This window comes from Cervus canadensis, chromosome 8, assembly GCF_019320065.1.
Source record: "Cervus canadensis isolate Bull #8, Minnesota chromosome 8, ASM1932006v1, whole genome shotgun sequence".
NCBI classification, from domain to species: Eukaryota; Metazoa; Chordata; class Mammalia; order Artiodactyla; family Cervidae; genus Cervus; species Cervus canadensis.
Window position 1 is genome coordinate 54,127,552 of NC_057393.1, and position 16,478 is coordinate 54,144,029.

The window sequence follows — 16,478 nt, forward strand, 5'->3', positions numbered from 1 at the left end:
AGTGTCACAAAATAGGCTTTTAATTGAGTTATTAGAGAGGCATATTCGAAATAAAGGCTGGGAGGATTATAAGAGAGGCTGACAAGAGGTAGGATTTGGCCAAAAGAAGCAGAAGCTCCAGAGGTTTGCGGGTAAGGATGGGGAGCAGGAGCAGGCCCAGGAGGAGCGGTAGGCTGACACCCCTGGACCTGGATGCCAAGCACACACTGGAGGGCCTGAAAGGTCTCCAGGCTCCGTCAACCACACTCACCCGTCCAGGCGTCTGAACACTCAGCTGTGCTCAGAGGAGCCACTTCGAGGGGAGAGACGAGGCAGAAACGGAATGGCCAGTCATTCCGGAGAGACGGTGGGAGAAGGTCTTCTCCTGCTGCTGCCTATCACCCAATTCCTATCTTGCTGGAAACAGCAAAGGAAAGACCTCAGTAGAAGCTTCTGGCCGAGAAGAGTCAGCTGACAGTCTTGAGGTTTAACTCAACTGTGAGCTTGAGCTTGTAGGCAAGGATCACAAAGATGTGCGCACTACCACTCCAAAAGGGACACCACAGAGAAACGCGGAGCTGCCAGGAGCAGCAGAAGGGAGGTGTGTCCTAAGCGTAATTAACATTCTTGGTAAAAAAAGGACGGAAAAGCTCGCATGAAGCAATACCAAGAGACTGTATAAAACAGCAAGCATTTTCATGTCATCTTTGTAATGGTATGAAAATGGCTGTATAATGGAATTAAGGCAGGAACAACAAGACAGACAGACTGAACAGTGGAACAGGCGGAGTTAAGGAGAAACTGGTGATTTGGAAGCTGTAAAATCTCCCGGGATGTATCTCTGCTACATGAGACACATACCCAGGTCCCCTTCAGAAAGGATAAGTCCGGCCACAGAGGGAATGCTTAACTGACTGTCTTCACTGTTGGCTTTGTGAGTGGCTACCTTAGCTTTTGAGTCAAGGTCATCATGCTCTTCTCAGATTAGCCCTCAGCCAATGATTTATCAAGGCAGTGGTGATGTGGGGCTCTTCTGAGAAGCAGTTTGCTCTGGGGTGTCTTTTGGGCTGACAAGGAGAGTCTGCTAAGTATAGTATTCTGACAGCCCCCCTTTCCCTGGACCCTGCCATGCCCTTTTGATAATGCCAGTGTTAACTCATCAAGAGTTTTTGCACTCCTAATTCCACCACAATATCTGATTCCTGGAAGATCAAAACTGCCACAGCGTCAGGAGGGTATAAGGAGATGGAAAATATAAAAAAGAAGCTGAGAAACACGGGGCATTAATACACACGTGCGGAGGCAGAACATGTGAACATATTACAAAATAAATTTAAATAGGGATGATACATCCAACTAAATTGTAATTTAAATATGAGAGAGAATAATGATATTTACAGACAAACCAGGATTTAGGAAATTACCTGCACAAATATTCCTGAATAATGATTAGAACATATGCTTAAAGAATAGTGAATACAGAAGGAAGTAATGATGGGTAATAAGTACTTACGAGGAAAGAAAATAATGACACGTTGTTTGCATTGGACATGAAAAATTTACTTGTATATATTTTTTCTATAACAATCTGGAATTAAAATTCCAGTGATTCCAACTAGGTGATGAGTTGGAGAGGAGAGCATAACTAAATTTTGTGCCTTGGATAGATGGAAGCTCTAGATATTAACATTAGATGTTGTTAGAAAAAAAATAAAATGCTTAGTAATAATTTAGGGAAAGCACAAAATCATTGCAACAGAACATGTAACTTTCAAACTAGAAGAGGGAAAAATAGAAACAAAACTATCGATTTAATAAAAGCAGAAAAGAAAGTTTTTTTAAATAGAAAAAATACTGAAGAAAAATTTAACAAAAAGAGATCCAGTAATATGCTACTTATAAGAAATATTTCTTTCAAAATGAAAAGGGAAAACATATATACCAAGACATATACTAAAAAAAAAAAAAGGCTTGAATAGCAAAGGGAAAGGGCTTCCCTGGTGGCTTAGATGGTAAAGAATCTGCCTGCAATGCAGGAGACCAAGATTTGATCCTTGAGTTGGGACGCTCCCTTGGAGAAGGAAATGGCAACTCAATCCAGTATTCTTGCCTGGACAATCCCATGGACAGAGGAGCCAGATGGGCTACTGTCCATGGGGTCGAAAAGAGTCGGACATGACTGAGTGACTAACACTAACTGGATAGCAATGTTAATCTCAGGTAAACTGCGATTTAGGGCTAACAAAGTGAGAAAAGAGAATATTTATATGAGTAAACCTAACAATATACCAAGTAGATGAAACATGTAGCATGAACTTTGTGTCCACCTGACAAGATAGATCAAGGCCAAATGAAGTTTCTTCAAATTCAAAAAATATCATATATTATACTGACTTACCTTCTCTGATACAGAAAAATGCAAATGAGATAAGGTGTCAGTAAAATCTTGATATCATGGACAAGAATTCTTATTATAAAAATGTTTCTTTTGTTTAAGAACTTTGAAAAAAAAAATCCTCTGATCTCATAGTAGGTGAGGGTCATGGCAGACACTCAAGTGATTTGTACAAGTCCCAACAATATTGACACAGTCAAGCACCCAGGTGTTCCAGTCCAAAAAGAGAGCAAACCCCAGCTGCTGACATGTCTTATCAACAAAATCCAACTGGAGAAAATATATTGTGTTTTCTTTAAGTATAAATTGTATAAAGGTGAAGCATAACATGAAATTAAACAAGCAAATGGAACCCAGGCTGAGAAGATCCAGATTCTGCCATCAGTGCTGTGTCTCTCATGGAGAATCAGGACCTCTGATTTCAACGTGAATTCAGGAAGGCTGGGAGAAGATTAAACCCTGAAAAAATCACCAGATTTCTGGGATAATCTTTTTTTTTTTTTTAAATTTTTTTATTAGTTGGAGGCTAATTACTTCACAACATTTCAGTGGGTTTTGTCATACATTGATATGAATCAGCCATAGATTTACACTTATTCCCCATCCCGATCGCCCCTCCCACCTCCCTCTCCACCCGATTCCTCTGGGTCTTCCCAGTGCACCAGGCCCGAGCACTTGTCTCATGCATCCCACCTGGGCTGGTGATCTGTTTCACCATAGATAGTATACATGCTGTTCTTTTGAAACATCCCACCCTCACCTTCTCCCACAGAGTTCAAAAGTCTGTTCTGTATTTCTGTGTCTCTTTTTCTGTTTTGCATTATAGGGTTATCATTACCATCTTTCTAAATTCCATATATATGTGTTAGTATGCTGGTATGTTCTTTATCCTTCTGGCTTACTTCACTCTGTATAAGGGGCTCCAGTTTCATCCATCTCATTAGGACTGGTTCAAATGAATTCTTTTTGACAGCTGAGTAAAATTCCATGGTGTATATGTACCACAGCTTCCTTATCCATTCATCTGCTGATGGGCATCTAGGTTGCTTCCATGTCCTGGCTATTATAAACAGTGCTGCAATGAACATTGGGGTGCACGTGTCTCTTTCAGATCTGGTTTCCTCAGTGTGTATGCCCAAAAGTGGGATTGCTGGGTCATATGGCAGTTCTATTTCCAGTTTTTTAAGGAATCTCCACACTGTTTTCCATAGTGGCTGTACTAGTTTGCATTCCCACCAACAGTGTAAGAGGGTTCCCTTTTCTCCACACCCTCTCCAGCATTTATTGCTTGTAGACTTTTGGATAGCAGCCATCCTGACTGGCGTGTAATGGTACCTCATTGTGGTTTTGATTTGCATTTCTCTAATAATGAGTGATGTTGAGCATCTTTTCATGTGTTTGTTAGCCATCTGTATGTCTTCTTTGGAGAAATGTCTGTTTAGTTCTTTGGCCCATTTTTTGATTGGGTCATTTATTTTTCTGGAATTGAGCTGCAGGAGTTGCTTGTATATTTTTGAGATTAATCCTTTGTTTCTTCATTTGCTATCATTTTCTCCCAATCTGAGGGCTGTCTTTTCACCTTACTTATAGTTTCCTTTGTAGTGCAAAAGCTTTTAAGTTTCATTAGGTCCCATTTGTTTAGTTTTGCTTTTATTTCCAATATTCTGGGAGGTGGGTCATAAAGGATCTTGCTGTGATTTATGTCAGAGAGTGTTTTGCCTAGTTCTCCTCTAGGAGTTTTATAGTTTCTGGTCTTACATTTAGATCTTTAATCCATTTTGAGTTTATTTTTGTGTATGGTGTTAGAAAGTGTTCTAGTTTCATTCTTTTACAAGTGGTTGACCAGTTTTCCCAGCACCACTTGTTAAAGAGGTTGTCTTTTTTCCATTGTATATCCTTGCCTCCTTTGTCAAAGATAAGGTGTCCATAGGTTCGTGGATTTATCTCTGGGCTTTCTATTCTGTCCCATTGATCTATATTTCTGTCTTTGTGCCAGTACCATACTGTCTTGATGACTGTGGCTTTGTAGTAGAGTCTGAAGTCAGGCAGGTTGATTCCTCCAGTTCCATTCTTCTTTCTCAAGATTACCTTGGCTATTCGAGGTTTTTTTGTATTTCCATACAGATTGTGAAATTATTTGTTCTAGTTCTGTGAAAAATACCGTTGGTAGCTTGATAGGGATTGCATTGAATCTATAGATTGCTTTGGGTAGAATAGCCATTTTGACAATATTGATTCTCCTAATCCATGAACACGGTATGTTTCTCCATCTGTTTGTGTCCTCTTTGATTTCTTTCATCAGTGTTTTATAGTTTTCTATGTATAGGTCTTTTGTTTCTTTAGGTAGATATACTCCTAAGTATTTTATTCCTTTTGTTGCAATGGTGAATGGTATTGTTTCCTTAATTTCTCTTTCTGTTTTCTCATTGTTAGTGTATAGGAATGCAAGGGATTTCTGTGTGTTAATTTTATATCCTGCAACTTTACTATATTCATTGATTAGTTCTAGTAATTTTCTGGTAGAGTCTTTAGGGTTTTCTATGTAGAGGATCATGTCATCTGCAACCAGTGAGAGTTTCACTTCTTCTTTTCCTATCTGGATTCCTTTTACTTCTTTTTCTGCTCTGATTGCTGTGGCCAGAACTTCCAACACTATGTTGAACAGTAGTGGTGACAGTGGGCACCCTTGTCTTGCTCCTGATTTCAGGGGGAATGCTTTCAATTTTTCACCATTGAGGGTGATGCTTGCTGTGGGTTTGTCATATATAGCTTTTATTATGTTGAGGTATGTTCCTTCTATTCCTGCTTTTTGGAGAGTTTTAATCATAAATGAGTGTTGAATTTTGTCAAAGGCTTTCTCTGCATCTATTGAGATAATCATATGGTTTTTATCTTTCACTTTGTTAATGTGGTGTATTACATTGATTGATTTGCGGATATTGAAGAATCCTTGCATTCCTGGGATAAAGCCCACTTGGTCGTGGTGTATGATTTTTTTAATATGTTGTTGGATTCTGTTTGCTAGAATTTTGTTAAGGATTTTTGCATCTATGTTCATCAGTGATATTGGCCTGTAGTTTTCTTTTTTTGTGGCATCTTTGTCTGGTTTTGGAATTAGGGTGATGGTGGCCTCATAGAATGAGTTTGGAAGTTTACCTTCTTCTGCAATTTTCTGGAAGAGTTTGAGTAAGATAGGTGTTAGCTCTTCTCTAAATTTTGGTAGAATTCAGCTGTGAAGTCATCTGGTCCTGGGCTTTTGTTTCCTGGAAGATTTTTTGATTACAACTTTCGATCTTGCCTGTGATGGGGTCTGTTAAATCTTCTATTTCTTCCTGGTTCAGTTTTGAAAGTTATACTTTTTCTAAGAATTTGTCCATTCATCCAAGTTGTCCATTTTATTGGCCATAGACTGCTGGTAGTATCTCTTATGAATCCTTTGTATTTCATGTTGTCTGTTGTGATCTCTCCTTTTCATTTCTAATTTTGTTAATTTGGTTCTTCTTCTTTGCTTCTTAATGAGTCTTCTAAATGGTTTGTCAATTTTGTTTATTTTTTCAAAAAAAACCAGCTTTTTAGCTTTGTTGATTTTTGCTATGGCCTTTAGTTCTTTGCATTTATTTCTGCCCTGAATTTAAGATTTCTTTCCTTCTGCACCCCTGGGGTTCTTCATTTCCTTCCTTCTCTAATTGCTTTAGGTTAGAGTTAGGTTATTTATTTGGTTTTTTTCTTGTTTCTTGATGTAAGCCTGTAATGCTATGAACCTTCCCCTTAGCACTGCTTTTACAGTGTCCCATAGGTTTTGGGTTGTTGTGTTTTCATTTTCATTCATTTCTATACATATTTTGATTTCTTTTTTGATTTCTTCTATGATTTGTTGGTTATTCAGAAGCGTGTTATTTAGCCTCCAGGTGTTTGAATTTTTAACAATTTTTTTTCCTGTAATTGAGATCTAATCTTACTGCACTGTGGTCAGAAAAGATGACTGGAATGATTTCAATTTTTTTGAATTTTCCAAGACCAGATTTATGGCCCAGGATGTGATCTATTCTGGAGAAGGTTTCGTGTGCACTTGAGAAAAAGGTGAAGTTGATTGTTTTGGGGTGAAATGTCCTATAGATATCAATTAGGTCTAGCTGGTCCATTGTGTCATTTAAAGTTTGTGTTTCCTTGTTAATTTTCTGTTTAGTTGATCTATCCATAGTTGTGAGTGGGGTATTAAAGTCTCGCACTATTATTGTGTTACTATTAATTTCCTCTTTCATACTCGTTAGTGTTTGCCGTACATATTGCGGTGCTCCTATGTTGGGTGCATATATATTTATAATTGTTATATCTTCTTCTTGGATTGATCCTTTGATCATTATGTAGTGTCCTTCTTTGTCTCTTTTCACATCCTTTATTTGAAAGTCTATTTTATCTGATATGAGTATTGCGACTCCTGCTTTCTTTTGGTCTCCGTTTGCATGAAATATTTTTTTCCAGCCCTTCACTTTTAGTCTGTATGTGTCTCTTGTTTTGAGGTGGGTCTCTTGTAGACAGCATATATAGGGGTCTTGTTTTTGTATCCATTCAGCCAATCTTTGTCTTTTGGTTGGGGCATTCAACCCCTTTACATTTAGGGTAATTATTGATAGGTGTGGTCCCGTTGCCATTTACTTTGTTGTTTTGGGTTCACGTTTATACAACCTTTCTGCATTTTCTGTCTAGAGAAGATCCTTTAGCATTTGTTGAAGAGCTGGTTTGGTGGTGCTGAATTCTCTCAGCTTTTGCTTATCTGTAAAGCTTTTGAGTTCTCCTTCATATCTGAATGAGATCCTTGCTGGATACAGTAATCTAGGTTGTAGGTTATTCTCTTTCATTACTTTCAGGACGTCCTGCCATTCCCTTCTGGCCTGGAGGGTTTCTATTGATAGGTCAGCTGTTATCCTTATGGGAATCCCTTTGTGTGTTATTTGTTGTTTTTCCCTTGCTGCTTTTAATATTTGTTCTTTGTGTTTGATCTTTGTTAGTTTGATTATTATGTGTCTTGGGGTGTTTCGCCTTGGGTTTATCCTGTTTGGGACTCTCTGGGTTTCTTGGACTTGAGTGGCTATTTCCTTCCCCATTTTAGGGAAGTTTTCAGCTATTATCTCCTCGAGTATTTTCTCATGGCCTTTCTTTTTGTCTTCTTCTTCTGGAACTCCTATGATTCGAATGTTGGGGCGTTTCACATTGTCCCAGAGGTCCCTGAGGTTGTCCTCATTTCTTTTGATCCTTTTTTCTTTTTTCCTCTCTGCTTCATTTATTTCCACCATTTTATCTTCTACCTCACTTATCCTATCTTCTGCCTCCGTTATTCTACTCTTGGTTCCCTCCAAAGTGTTTTTGATCTCATTCATTGCATTATTCATTTTTAATTGACTCTTTTTTATTTCTTCTAGGTCTTTATTAAACAATTCTTGTATCTTTTCAATCTTTGTCTCCAGGCTATTTATCTGTAACTCCATTTTGTTTTCAAGATTTTGGATCATTTTTATTATCATTATTCTAAATTCTTTTTCAGGTAGATTCCCTATCTCCTCCTCTTTTGTTTGACTTGGTGGGCATTTTTCTTGTTCCTTTACCTGTTGGGTATTTCTTTGCCTTTTCATCTTGTTTAGATTGCTGTGTCTGGAGTGGACTTTCTGTATTCTGGAGGTCTGTGGTTCCTTTTTATTGTGGAGGATTTACCCAGTGGGTGGGGTTGGACGTTTGGCTTGTCAAGGTTTCCTGGTTAGGGAAGCTTGCGTCAGTGTACTGGTGCGTGGAACTTGATTTCTTCTCTTTGGAGAGCAATGGAGTGCCCAGTAATGAGTTTTGAGTTGGGTCTATGTGTTAGGTGTGACCTTGGGTAGCCTGTATGTTGACATTCAGGGCTATGTTCCTGTGTTGCTGGAGAATTTGCGTGGTATGTCTTGCTCTAAAACTTATTGGCTCTTGGTGGTGGTTGGTTTCAGTGTAGGTATGGAGGCTTTTGGACGGTCACTTATCACTTAAAGTTCCATGTAGTCAGGAGTTTTCTGGTGTTCTCAGGTTTTGGGCTTAAGTTTCCTGCCTCTGGATTTCAGTTTTATTCTTCCTGTAGTCTCAGGACTTCTCCAACTATACAGCTCTGATAATTAAACTTCTAGGTTAATGGCGAAAAGATTCTCCCCCGTTAGGGACACCCAGAGAGGTTCACAGAGTTACATGAACAGGAGAAAAGGGAGGAGGGAGATAGAGATGAGTAGGAGGAGAAAAAGGGGGACTCAAGAGGAGAGAGACAGATCTACGCAGCTGTCTGTTCCCAGAGTGTTCTCGTATCTCAGACACCTACAAGGATTCACAGAATTGGATGGGGAAGAGAAGGGGAAAAGAGGAAATAGAGGTGTTCTGAGGTAGAAAACAGAGAGTCAAGATTGGGAGGGAATAATCTTCGGTTTTAAGATAGGGCTTCTCTTTTTTTTTTGTAAGGTTATAGTGTAGTGAAGATGAAAATGAAGAGTAGTAGAGGAGTACTAGAGGACTTTAAAAGAAATAAGAGAAAAAGAAAAATAGAAAATAGAAGAGAAAAAGGAAAGAAAAAAAAAAGAAGAAAAAGGAGAAGAAAAAAAAAGAAAAAGAAAAAAAAGAAAAAAAAAATTTTTTTTTTCCCCTAATTAAAAAAATCGTAAAAATCTATGAAAATGAAAGTTAAGGAGTAATGGGGGAGTAATAGGGAATTTTAAAGGAAAATAAAAAAGAAAAAATAAAAAAGAAAAATATAAAAAAAAAAAAAATTTTTTTTTTCCTTACTTAGAAAAAACAGAAAAATAAAAAAAAAAGTAAAAATATGTCTAGGAATTTCTCTGGAGCTGTTGCGGTCAGTGTGGGTTCGGCTCAGTTTCAGATAGCTCCTCGTTCCAGCTTGCACTTCTCGATATCTACAGGGCCCTTCCGGTGAAGTCGGTGTTTTCTTCAGGGATTTTAATCTGTTGCACCAGTCCCTTCTGAAGCGGTTCCCTTTGTTTATTTGGCTTCTGTTTGCCGGTCTCTTCAGAGGCTCATTTCCGCCCTGACACAGGCGGCCGGAGGCGGACTCTTATTCAGGTAGCTAGTTCCGTTGCGCTGCTGGGAGGGGCTGACGCTGCGGGGCGGGGCTGACGCTGCGGGGAGGGGCCGGCGCTGCGGGGCGGGCTGGCGCTGCCGGGAGGGGCTGGCCCTGCGGGGGCGGGCTGGCGCTGCCGGAAGGGGCCGACGCTGCTTTCTCCGTCTGCGCTGCTCAGGCTCCCGGCTGCTCTACACGGAGCGCGCCCCGCGCTGCGCGAGGTTCCAGCCCCCGGGTGTTACACAAAAGCGCGGAAGGAAAAGCTGCGCCTGCTCTCTGTGCCTTCCCGGTCAGAGCGGTCCAGGCAGCCAGGGGCTTGGTGGGCGCGCTATCCCCAGGTGTGGCGCACCCACTCCCTTCCGCGGACCCAGTCTCAGTTTCCGCTGGCGCCAGGCGGGTGCGCGCGCCTTCCGCCCTCCGCGTCCCCAGCCCCAGTCCCCGCCCCGCGCCGGTCGGGTGCCTGCGCCCTGTGTCTCGCCGCGACCTTCCCCTCCCCCCTGCCTCCTGCCTCCGGCGGGGCTGGGCCGGTCCGCAGCCTGCGAGCTCTTCTCGGGACTTTCCCCGTCCCTTTGTTCTGCGAACGGCCGGCAGTGTGTTCCGGCCGGTCAATTTTCTCTCTCTCCTTTGGTCTCCCACAGTTCAAGTTGGCACCTCACAGAAGCTCCCCCCGATTGTCCTCAGGGCACTCAGGCCCGGACCCTAGCCCAAGCAAGGCCGCCTAAGACTCCCTTCCCGGGACGGGTCTCCGTCCTTAGCTCTTTTGTCTCACTTTTTATCTTTTATATTTTGTCCTACCTCCTTTCGAAGACAATGGTCTGCTTTTCTGGGCGCCTGATGACCGCAGCTAGCGATCAGAAGTTGTTTTGTGAAGTTTGCTCTGCATTCGGTTATTCTTTTGATGAATTTGTAGGAGAGAAAGTGGTCTCCAGGTCCTACTCCTCCGCCATCTTGGCTCCTCCGGCATTCTGCTTTTGCAAGAGTTGTCGGTCATTGTGCATCTTGCTGGTCTTCTCTAGACCTTGGATTCCTGGACATCCGTGAAACACACACATTGACGCTGCCACTTTACTCACAGGGCTGCAGTGAGGTCCTGATGAGAGCTTGGGCTGAGGGTGCTGTAATGTGTGTTTCATGCCATGAACATCAGTGGCAGGTGCCCAGAACCCAGGTGGGGGTAAAATCGACTGAGTCAACAGGGCAAAAAATCACCTCTCTTTTCTCTAGATACTGGAACTAGAACTTCAGGTTACAGGGCAGGTGTAAAGAGCCAATGGTGGCCCAGGAACTCGAATTTGCCTGGACCTTCTGATCCCTAGAGAGAGCAACTGTGAGTGTCTCTATCATTGCCTCTCAATTTATTTTCCAGTGTCCAGTGAATATCTCCCTGCCTATGTGGCTGTTTTATCCTACTGGTGTTGAGGAAGACAGGGTCTGTGTAGCTGTTCCAGTCTAGGAGGGTTAATGCTAGCAGTGGGAGAAAATGGGGTAATAAAGGATGCTCTTCACTCTGTTCCCTTTATTTGGTGGAAGATGTGTTTCCTGAACTGGGGGATGGGGGGAGGCGGGGGAGGTGAGTTGGATGTGACATCCACCAGATCTCTGATCCTATTGTCTGGAAGTCCCTGTGGAAAATGTAATTCATCATCCTTTTGGAAGGAAGCACTTCTCTGGCCTAGAAACCTCTTCTACCCCACTACCTCAGCCTGCCTGGTGACCCTCTAATTCCCTGCACAGATCCATCAGGCTTTCTTAGAGCCTCTACAAAGCCTATGAGCCCTTTCCATGGTCAAAACTTTACGTTTCTACCCGAGAGAAGAAAAAAAAACAAAAAAACCCAGATAGGAGTGACATATGTCCTATACCCACCGCTGATTTCACTTAGCTCTTGAGTCCCTGTCTGATGGTAACCGGAAGCTCTACTGGACAGCTCTTTCCTTCCCTGAAACCAGCCTTCTGCTAACTTCACCTGTCTATCATGTCCCTTCCTCCATTAGGCCCCTGTCCCATCTCCACACAGGATGTCTGGCAGGACTCTAGGTATGCCAGGGACTTTCCCCATAGAGCCCAGGAATGACAAATCCTGGTAAACAGAGTCATACACCCATCCTGTGCTCAGGACAGCCATCACCAAGCATTCAGGACCAGGGCTTCTTTCAGACAGCACTGCAGACCCCAGCACTAGTCTGTCCAGAACAGCAAGTGAGAGGAAGCCAGTCTGCATTGTCAGACCTAAGCCATCCACCTTACTGGTACAGAAAAGGGAGGAGGACCACGGAGGGAAGGATCCCTCCCAAGGGCACTCAGGGAGTCCCTCCAGATGTGGCAGATGGCCTCAGAGAGGAATTCTACTTCTTGGTCACATTATACCTGGCAGGAATGACAAGCCCAAAAGGGGATGACACAGAGCATCTGAGAGTAGATTCATGCTGCTGGCAAACCAGGTCAGAGGTCCAACTGGTCCGCTCATGTCCTTCCTGGCCAGGCTTAATCCCATTTTCCCTTAACTGCTTTTGGAGCCCTGCTGCTCTTTTCCCCAGAGGATGGGAGAAGAGATGGGAGAAGGGCTTCTCCTGACCTCAAGGAGCTGGCCAGCCCTAATCCACATTCTCAGATTGAGCGCACCCCCTCTTTCTGTTCATCTGTCTAGGATATTCTTCTCCTCCTTCTCTCCATGCTGCTCCTGCTCACACAGTCCCAGAGTTCCCAGGGCAAAGAAATGGATATCGATTCTGAGTACTGACTGATCCCTGCACCAAGGCTATGTGTCTCCTGCCAGTGGTAGCCTTCGTTGTTGTGATGGACAAGATGGGAAAAGAGGCCCCCAGGGGGAGAAGGGAGATCCAGGTAGAGCTGGGACCATGGGCTTGTCCTGGTCAGAAGGGGTGGGCACTGGAATTGTAACAAACCCAGAAACTCTGAATCTTTTGCTGTGGAAGCCTTATAGATGCTCTTCTTCCTAAATGGGTGGGTTTCACCCAGGTTTTGAGCCCACCTAAAACACGGCTTTATTGGTTGGCAAAGACTGGCTGCCCTGAGCCTCCAGCTCCATCACCAGCTGTCCTGATTTCGCTCCTAGAATCTTCTGATTCCAACCATCCAACAAATGCTCAAATAGTGAGTAAAAGACTGGAAGTTGGACTCCTGTACTCCAGAACTTAACTGCTGTCCATTTGGATTAACTGCTGCTTCTGCAGGTTGTTAAAGATTTTTAATATTTAATTAAGCTCTCAGACTGAAATTGAAGAAAGTAGGGAAAACCACTAGACCATTCAGGTATGACCTAAATCAAATCCCTTACAATTATACAGTGGAAGTGACAAATAGAGTCAAGGGATTAGATCTGATAGACAGAGTGCCTGAAGAACTATGAATGGATGTTCGTGACCTTGTATAGGAGGCAGTGATCAAGACCATCTCCAAGGAAAAGAAAGGCAAAATGCTTGTCTGAGGAGGCCTTACAAAGAGCTGAGAAAAGTAGAGAAGCGAAAGGCAAAGGAGAAAAGGAAAGATATACCCATTTGAATGCAGAGTTCCAAAGAATAGCAGGGAGAGATAAGAAAGCCATCCTCAGTGATCAGTGCAAAGAAATAGAGGAAAACAGTATGGGAAAGAGTAGAGATTTCGTCAAGAAAATTAGAGATACCAAGGGAATATTTCACACAAAGATGGGCATGATAAACAACAGAAATGGTATGAACCTAACAGAAGCAAAAGGTATTAAGAAGAGGTGGAAAGAATACACAGAAGAACTATACAAGAAGATCTGCATGACCCAGATAATCACCTTGGTGGGATCACTCACCTAGAGCCAGACATCCTGGAATGCAAAGTCAAGTGGGCCTTAGGAAGCATCACTATGAACAAAGCTAATGGATGTGATGGAATTCCAGTTGAGCTATTTCAAATCCTAAAAGATGATGCTGTGAGAGTGCTGCACTCAATGTGCCAGCAAACTTGGAAAACTCAGCAGTGGCCACAGGACTGGAAAAGGACAGTTTTCATTCTAATCCCAAAGAAAGGCAATGCCAAAGAATGTTTAAACTATCACATAATTGCACTCATCTCAAATGCTAGCAATGTAATGCTAAAAATTCTCTAAGCCAGGCTTCAACAGTACGTGAACTGTAAACTTCCAGATGTCCAAGCTGGATTTAGAAAAGGCAGAGGAACCAGAGATCAAATTGCCAACATCTATTGGATTATCGAAAAAGCACAAGTTCCAGAAAAGCATCTACTTGAGCTTTACTGACTATGACAAAGCGTTTGACTGTGTGGATCACAACAAACTGTGAAAAATTCTTAAAAAGATGGGATACCAGACCACCTCACTTGCCTCCTGAGAAATCTATATGCAGGTCAAGAAGCAACAGTTAGAACCAGACATAGAACGACAGTCTGGTTTCAAATCAGGAAAAGTGTACATCAAGGCTGTATATTGACACCCTCCTTATTTAACTTATATGCAGAGTATGTCATGTGAAATGGCAGGCTGGATGAAGCACAAGCAGGAAACAAGATTGCCGGGAGAAATATCAACAACCTCAGATATGCCACAACCTCAGATATACCCCCCTAATGGCAGAAAGTGTAGAGGAACTAAAGAGCCCCTTGATGAAAGTGAAAGAGGAGAGTGAAAAAGTTGGCTTAAAGCTCAATATTCACAAAACTAAGACCATGGCATCTGGTCCCATCACTTCATGGCAAATAGATGGGGAAACAATGGAAACAGTGAGAGAATTTATTTTTCTGGGTTCCAAAATCACTGCAGGTGGTGACCACAGCCATGAAATTAAAAGACTCTTGCCCCTTGGAAGAAAAGCTCTTACAAATCTAGACAGCATATTAAAAAGCAGAGACATTACTTTGCCAACAAAGGTCTGTCTAGCCAAGGCTATGGTTTTTCCAGTGGTCATGTATGGATGTGAGAGTTGGACTGTGAAGGAAGCTGAGCACCAAAGAATCGATGCTTTTGAACTGTGGTGTTGGAGAAGACTCTTGAGAGTCCCTTAGACAGCAAGGAGATCCAACCAGTCCATCCTAAAGGAAATCAGTCCTGAATATTCATTGGAAGGGCAATGCTGAAGCTGAAACTCCAATACTTTGGCCACCTGATGTGAAGAACTGGTTCATTTGAAAAGACACTAATGTGGGAAAGATTGAAGGCCGGAGGAGAAGGGGATGACAAAGGATGAGATGGCTGGATGGCATCACTGACTCGATGGCCATGAGTTTGAGTAAGCTCCGGGAGTTCGTGATGTATAGGGAAGACTGGCGTGTTGCAGTTCATGGAGTTGCAAAGAGTTGGACATGACTGAGCGACTGAACTGAACTGAACTGAACTCCACAATGAGTAAGAAAAGATGAGGCACTGTGGCCCCATACTCAACCCTGAATAAAAGGATTTTCCCTCAATACATTACAGAGAGAAAGAAAGGGACCTTATATTTCATAGTCCAGTCCTGTGCTTGGGAGTTCACTTGAGTAGTTTGTATAATCCCACTGAAAGTCTAACAAGTGATGCATTAATCTCATTTGATCAGGAAGAAAATTGTGATACAATGATGCTATGTGAAACCCAACCTAGAAGGTGCAAAGGACACAGGTTTCTTTTTCAGACACATCTGAGCATGTCTGATAGCTCTTTCTCCACAGCAGAGGCACCTAGGGCAAACTATTCAGTGTCTCTTAGTCTGTTTGCTCATCTATGGATGGACCACAGAGTGATAAGTAATTGAGCCAAGCCAAGCCTTTTTTTTTTTTTTTTGGAGAGGCTTCAGGGTAAAGTTACATCCTCTTGCTGTACCAATTAGGTGTATTTTCCTGAGGGTTCCTAAAATACAGCTTATGAAGGGAAGTGTCTGAGAAACACTGACCCATAGGAGAAGATCTAGATGTTACTGGCGAGAAGTGAGAATTCAATAAACCAACGAGTACGAGGGGAACACCATGGCACTGAACCAGGGTGTGGAGGGATCAACTGAGGTCTTTATCTTTTTTGGTTTGCATTTTAGCTGTAGAGGAAAGAAGCAAATAACATTTAAGCTGCAAAGAATACACAGTATCCCCAGGCTTTGTAGGATAAGTGACAAGTATCTCTCCTTTGCAGACAGAAATCATTCCCAGCATTAATGAACAGAGCCTTGATAAGGATGCCTAGAACTTAATTCAACAGTGGGGTGCTATTCAAGGTACCAGTTCCCTCTAGCTCCCAAAGGGTCCTGAATCGAATCCTGGGGCAGGGGGTGGGGTGGAGACGTTTCCTACAGTGGCCCCTCAGCTGCATAGATGCACCCCAGACCTCCCTTTCTTATTCCAAGCCTGGCCCTGGGTTGGTGCTTGGAGAGAAAACAGTGCACAGTTGGACCAAGGACCAGGCTCCACACTGGCTCCCCAGATCCAGGCACTGCTGTCTTCCAACTTCGACGGGTCTGGGAATTTCCTGGAGATCCAAGCATCCTCGGATGCTGACCAGTAGGGCTGGGTGGGGCCAGAGTCTTCACTGGGGACAACCTCCCCCACAGATTCTGACACACATGTTCCCAAGAACCTGATGTGAAGGACAAGATGGACCTGAGAGGAGAGACCCTTGAGCAGAGGTAGAGGGTGTGGCTGGGTCACTTGGGGATGCCCCAGACATGTCGTGGAGGGCCAATAACATCTGGACCCTGCTTGGGGAGCTGTATTTCCAGGGATAATTCCTTCCTTACCCAGTGCCTCTGAGATTGCTGCCCAGAAGGATTCAGTGACAGAGTCCCTCCTGGGGTGCACATCTCCCATGGGAGTGAAACTCACGTCCCACAGCATCTCCCTACCTCGACCCCTGCTGATCTCTCTGAGCTCATTTCCTTCTCCTCCTCCCACACTTCCTGGGAACTGACCACACTGGCTCCTTGTTGGTCCCTAAACATGCTCAATCCTCCTGCCTCCCCATTGTCCTGTCCTTGCTCTGTCCATACACATGCCCACGGCTCACTCCTCACCCCTTTCAGAGCTTCACTCATAGACTCCCTCTCTGGCCAT

The 16,478-nt window shown here is 43.1% G+C and overlaps 1 pseudogene; it reads left to right on the top strand.

Annotated features, from left to right (window-relative positions):
* The window catches only part of LOC122446800, a 41,772-nt pseudogene that overhangs the window by 14,839 nt on the left and 10,455 nt on the right, over positions 1–16,478 (top strand).